Here is a 6783-nt window from a genome sequence, read left to right as displayed (position 1 = left end):
GAACAGTTTCTCTGGGAATTTATCCTACAGAATTCCTCTAAAAGGGCTAAAAAATGTATGTGCAGAAATGTCGATTGTAGTACTGCTTGTATTAGCAAAAAAAGGAAACAATCCAAGTATCTATCATTAGGGAATCTGTTAAATAAATTACAGATCAGCCATACTATGTACACAGCCTTTAAAAGAATGAGGTAGATCTAAATGTATTGACATGGAAAACCGTCCAAGACATATTGTTAAGAGAAACAATCCCAACCCTATTATAAACACGCACACATGTATATGCATATATGAATACACAGAAAAAATATGAATGTACAGAGAAAAATTGGGAGGAACAATATAATACAAATTGTTAATAGTGGTTCTTTCTTTGGGTATGATTATGGGGGACTTTATTAAGCATTCATCTCTGTAATTAAAAATTTTTTTTATAGGAAGCATGTCTTAGTTTTTAACAGCGTTATTATTATTATTATTTTTGGCCACACCACGTGGCCTGTGGGATCTTAGTTCCCTGACTAGGGATCGAACCCGGGCCCCGGCAGTGAAAGCACTGACTCCTAAACGCTGGACCGCCAGGGAATTCCCTTAACAGTCTTATTAAAGTATAATTTATATACTATAAAATGCACATATAATTTTTAAGGCTGGGGCTGAGGGTTAGAACACAACTAGAAGGAAAAGCTGCTGACATTGAGGCTAACCTAATCTTTTGTCCTTTTGCCTGCCCTTCTGTTCCCTTCCCCACAATGGGTCCTCCCACCCTCCTCAGGCCCTCAATATCTCTGAGTGGCCTGGGAAACTCCTTTTCTTTATCTGGGCCTATGAAAGGAGAGGCTACACTAGATGACTTCCGAAGTTCTTTCACACATTAATTCCGGTGAATTTGTAGTCCTTCTGCTCTCTCCTACTGAAATTCATTTTTAGAGAGGAGTTGATAAATCTCATTCTCATTACATGAAAATGGCTGGAAAGGCCCAGCTTTTCACTCTTGTGATGTTTGCATTTTAACAAATGAAGAACTGTCATTTTGGCTTTAAGCCAAGAAAGAAACCTTCAATTGTGCAGTTTATGTGTACACAAGTTGAGGATAGGGTAGGGGATATGTTGAGGGTAGCAGGGCAGGGAGCCACTGTGCGGGGGGGAAAAGTCAGGATTCTGGCCATAGCACCTGACAGAATTAAGACAACTGTGCACCATCAGTGAAGGAATCCTCTCAATTTCACAATGTGACCTTGATTGCCCCATTTAACCTGGTGCTTTGAAGTCTCAGTGTGTAGAAACATTATCACGGTCAGAGAGCATATATTAAACATTTATACACAAGCAGATAATCTATGTCACTCCAAAAGAAGTTGCCATAATGAAAAGAGCTTACACGGTTAAACCAACACCTGTAAGGTAGGTAGATCGTAACCACATTCTCATTCGGGAAGCAGACTGCATAGAGGTTGAGGGTGTGAGGCTCAGGACAAATACTCTCTGGGTTCAAATCCTGCCTCTATCACATACTAGCTGGGTGACCTTGGTCAAATGGCTTCTCTGTTATTCACCTCAGTTTCCCCGTATGTAAAATGGGTATAATAATTTCCGCCTCCTAGGATTGTTGTGAAATTAAACTCGTTAATAGCTATAAAGGGCTTACAACAACAGTGCCTAGCACATAGTAAGTGCTCAATAAGTGTTAGCTCTGAGCATCATTACCTCCTAATCACTTTGTTCATTGTGTAGGGAAGTTCGCTGCTTCACTTCCAACAGCGCTTGTTTCACTTATTAATAAATTCTTTGGTATTTTCCAACTGTCAAACGGGGAAACTAAGTCTCGAGGTGTCAGGGAAAGCTGTGAACTGAAAGGAGTAGTCAGGGCAGCGCCAGAGGTTAAAGTACTGGCCTGGAGTCCGCTGCTGTTTCTCAGCACCGCCTTGAGCTGATCCCCGCCCTCTGGGGGCCTCAGTTGCCCCATCTTTAGTAAGATAAAATAAGGAGTTGCACCATGTTTCTAAACTTTCGCTCGCTCCCTCGCTCGCTCTTTGTCAGTTCCTTAAGTCGTTTTCCTTTTGCATCTCTGGCTGAAATCCAGTAACACCTGACAGCGGTGGAGAGGGGTATCCTAATAGCTGATTGGCCGAGGGAAGGATCCAGAAGGAGGCCGCGGCCTTCCAGTGCACCCAGGCCCAGGCTTGATTCAGCAGCAGTTTTCCAGCTCCTACCGGCACCAGAGGAGGGAACTCCTGACCCGCGGACCCACCCGCGAAGCAAGCCTTGACGTCTCCCGGAATTTACAGCTCCTCTCCCTCCCCGCTGGGCTTCCCCAGGCAGCACGCACCCAGGCTCTTCTTTTGGAGGCTGCCGCCTAGGGCAAACTGCAGGGGTCTGCACAACTCCCCGGGGCTTCCCGCAGAAGCTGATTGACAAGCACGGGGGCGGGGGTGGGGGGTGGGGGGTGGAAGGTTCCTGCAGCCCTTAATGACCGGCGCCCTGCCCCCTCGGCCTCCGCCCCTGTAAAGAGGGCTGTAAAATTCCGGAAGAGAGATTAGAGGCAGGGGATGGGTGGGGCGGTGAATCAGTACATTCCTTCCTCCCCCTGCCTCCCCCTCCCCGGTTATCACTTTGGGGGGGTTGAGTCCTCTCTTGGCCTTCTCCTGACCGGTCCACTGCCAGGGTCCAGACAAGCTAAGCAGTGCTGGGCGGGAACCTCCCAGGGTCAGCTGAACTTTCTGGAGCCCAGATCGCTCATTTTGCAGCTCATGACCCCGTTTGGTTTCGGGTTGGGGAATTTTGGTCGTTGCTGCCAACTGGGTCCTTTGCATATAGAGTAGTTCACAGGCCTGCCTGTGCATTTGTCAGTAGCTCCCATTTATTGGGCAAGCCCTGGCTCTGTCTTTTCTTCCTAAAACTTTGCAGCGTAGGCATACCTTATCTCGCGTTAGCTAGGAAATCGGAAAGCTCAGAGAGGTTAGGTAACTTGCCCAAGGTCAAACAGTGGCAGAGCCAGGAATAATCCCAGCTCTATCAGTTCCATAGATTTCCCATCACACCCTGCAGCTTCCTTTACTTTAGGACTTTGAAAGGCAACACTTATTAGGGGGTACGGAAGTAACATGTATGGACTACCTCCTACCGTGCTGCGTAGTTTAAATATATTGTCTTTTATGATTTATTTTTTCACAACAACCCCCTGAGATAGATGTGATCATCACCGCCATATTACACACTAGGCAACTTTAATAAATTTATTTATTTGGCTGCGTTGGGTCTTTGTTGATGCGCGCGGGCTTTTCTCTAGTTGCGGCAAGTGTCGTTAAGGTACAGGGTCTTCTTATTTGCAGTGGCTTCTCTTGTTGTGGAGCATGGGCTGTAGGCACGTGGGCTTCAGTAGTTGTGGCATGCGGTCTCAGTAGTTGTGGCTCGTGGGCTCTAGAGCGCAGGCTCAGTAGTTGTGGTGCACGGGCTTAGTGGCTCCGCGGCATGTGGGATCTTCCCGGCCCAGGGCTCGAACCCGTGTCCCCTGCATTGGCAGGCAGACTCTTAACCACTGTGCCACCAGGGAAGTCCCACCAGGCAACTTTAGAAGTTGGGAATTTGAGGGACAGAGCTGGGGTTCCTGTAGAGTCATAGTACAAAACCACAGTTAATGTCCGTGTAGTGCTTGACAGTTTACAAAATACGTTCAAGATCTTCATTTCAGGAACTTCCCTGGTGGCGCAGTGGTTAAGAATCCGCCTGCCAATGCAGGGGACACAGGTTCGAGCCCTGGTCCGGGAAGATCCCACATGCCACGGAGAAACTAAGCCGGTGCACCACAACTACTGAGCCTGTGCTCTAGAGCCTGCAAGCCACAACTACTGAGCCTGAGTGCTGCAACTACTGAAGCCCGTGTGCCTAGAGCCCATGCTCCACAAGAGAAGCCACTACAATGAGAATCCACAGCAAGAGAAGCCACCGCAATGAGAAGCCCGCGCACTGCAAAGAAAAGTAGCCCGCGCTCTCTGCAACTAGAGAAAGCCCACGCACAGCAACGAAGACCCAACGCAGCCAAAAACAAATAAGATTTAATAAATAAATAAATAAATAAATCCTTTTTTTTTTTATTTAAAAATCTTCATTTCAGAGCTACCCCATTTCACAGATGAGGATAGAGGTTCAGTCCTGAAGTTAAGCCGTCTGTCCAAGGTCACAAAGCTAACAGTGATAACAAGAGCCTGCAGTTTTGAAATAAACTCTGTAGAGCCAGTAGTAGCAAAGCTCATTCCATTTACTCATTCCACAGTGCCAAGTACTGTTCTAATAATTGTAATAATAGCTAACATTTATTGAACACTTACTATGTGTCCTGTATGGTGCTACCTGAGTTATGTACACTAACTCTTGTAATGCTCAAAACTATGTCATGAGGTAAGTACTGTTTCCTTTTCCATCTTACGGATAGAAAAATTAAGACTAGATGAAATAACTTCCCGAAGTTACACAACAATATAATGGCAATGCAAGGATGCCTGATGAAACAGTCTAGGGTCCCAGGGTAGCAACAAGGCACCTTGGTTGTGTCCCCACTTCTGTCTAAAACCATTTCCCTGAGGGTCTCGGTTTCTTTGCCACACCACCGTTACTTCTTTCTCTAACCCCTGTGTGTGGCAGGCCCACACAGCTCCCGCTCTCAAGGAGCTAATGCTCCATAAAACCAGTCAAGAAGGCCGCCAGCTTTGCCTCACAGGGGCGCTGGAAGGATTAATAAGCTAATGGCACTTGGAATGCTTCAGCAAAGGCGCTGGATAAACTCAGGGCACTTATGTGTAAAACTCACTGCCAAGGGTGGTTCACGCTGTAATAAGGTGCCTGCAGCCCAGTTCCTGATCTGTTTGAGGTGTGCAGTTTTCCTTGGGAAACCATTTGGATGAGGTCATTCACGTCAGGGGTTAGAGCATTTCCCTGCTGTCCTGGGAGTGCGGGGAGTTAGTGGTGCCATGGTCTCAGGGCTTTTGCTCCCAGAGGGGGGCGTTTCCAATATCTCAGAAGGGATTCCAGCTTACTATGATGTACACCAGTTATTGATTGGAGTCAGAGACTAACCTCATGCTTATGTGGGCTTCAGAGGCAGACACCTGGGCTGAATCCTGCTTCTGTCACTTCGTCTCTCTGAGCCTCCAGTCCCTTTTATTTTAATGTTTTTGGCCGCACCATGCAGCTTGCAGGATCTTAGTTCCTGACCAGGGATTGAACCCAGGCCCTTGGCAGTGAAGGCACAGAGTCCTAACCACTGGACTGCCAGGGAGTTCCCTCCAACCCTCTTAAAATGAGGATGGTAACAACTTCCTCACAGGGTTATTTTGAAGCATAAACTTGATAATATATTTAAAAACATCTGCCCAGGGCTTAGAATAGATGCTTAATAAATGGTACCTGTTATGATAGCTATTTTTGTTATCCTTATGTTGTGTGTGTGTGTGTGTGTGTGTGTGTGTGTGTGTGTGTGTGCGTGTGTTTTCAGCCATGCCGCAGGGCATGTGGGATCTTAGTTCCCCAACCAGGGATCGAACCCGTGGCCCCTGCAGTGAAAGCACGGACTCCTAACCACTGGACTGCCGGTGAAGTCCCATGTTGTTATTATACTATTTACTGACATTTTAGGGCTGGGCTAAATCCATTTCTCAACAATCTACTACACTGCCCCAAGTAAGACAGTCTAAATAGGGGAGAACGTGAAATAGGCATTTATAATACACGTGATACATGCTATGATAGGGGATTGCATAAGGTGTTTTGAAACTTTAGCAGACGAATCAATAACCAGGAGACTCAACCAAAGTTTTGCAGAGCAGGTAGTTCTCTGTCTCAAGCCTGTGCTTCGAGGAAGTGGAAAACGCTGCCTGCTGGAGGCAGGTAGAACGTAAGAGCAGCAGCTGAGCCTGTGCTCCTCACCCAAAGGGCCTTGATTCTGATCTGCAGCCCCTCTTGCTTCAAGGCCTCTCAGCTCCTACACAGCTCTGCCACCCAGCCTTGCCCTGGAATAACTACCCCTTCCCGGGCCACCTGCTAGAGGTGAACATCCTGGGTTCTGTGCTGTGGCGTGATGTGGCTGAGTCATAAGACCTTTCTTTTCACCGCTAAGCTCTAATGGAGGCCTTCTGGTCAGGAGCAAAGCTCCAGGTCTACCTTGTGGGGAAGGCTTAATGATGACTACTGACCATTGCTTCTCCCCACAGGGCCAAGCGAACATGTGTGTGGTGGTGCTGGGGGGCAGGTGAAAGGCAGCCCAAGGGGCAGGAGTCCCTTCTAGATAGGTGCCAAGTCTGAGCAGGTGAGGCTTCCCAGAGTGGCGAGGGAGGACAGAGCCCCTGCCCCCCTCCTCCAACTCTCATGGGTAAGCCTCCCTCCTTCCTCTCAAGCCAGCCCCTAGTGTCTTTCCTGCTGCCATCTGGCAGTGGCCCAGACCAATCTCCCAACTCACCTGTGACCACATTTTCCAAACCAAAACTCAGAACGCATGGTCTGACAAAGAAAGAATTTCTGGCCACCTTCTAAATACAAGAGAGAACACTGAGATCTCTTGGATAATCCCTGTCGTTAAATTCAGGGTCTCCTTTTTATCAGGAATTTTTCATACGTAATGAAAACAGCCCCATGAGGTAGCGGATAACTATTTCCATTTAATAGTTGAAAATACGCAGAGAGAGGAAATAACTTGCCCAAGATACTACATCCCGGAAGTTTGAATTTTGATCTGCTGCTCGCTGTTCCTAGGTCTGGGTGTGTGTGTGTGTGTGGCGCGCGGTCGGGGAG

This window comes from Delphinus delphis, chromosome 1, assembly GCF_949987515.2.
Source record: "Delphinus delphis chromosome 1, mDelDel1.2, whole genome shotgun sequence".
Classification (NCBI taxonomy): Eukaryota; Metazoa; Chordata; class Mammalia; order Artiodactyla; family Delphinidae; genus Delphinus; species Delphinus delphis.
Note: the sequence above shows the minus strand (reverse complement) of the source record.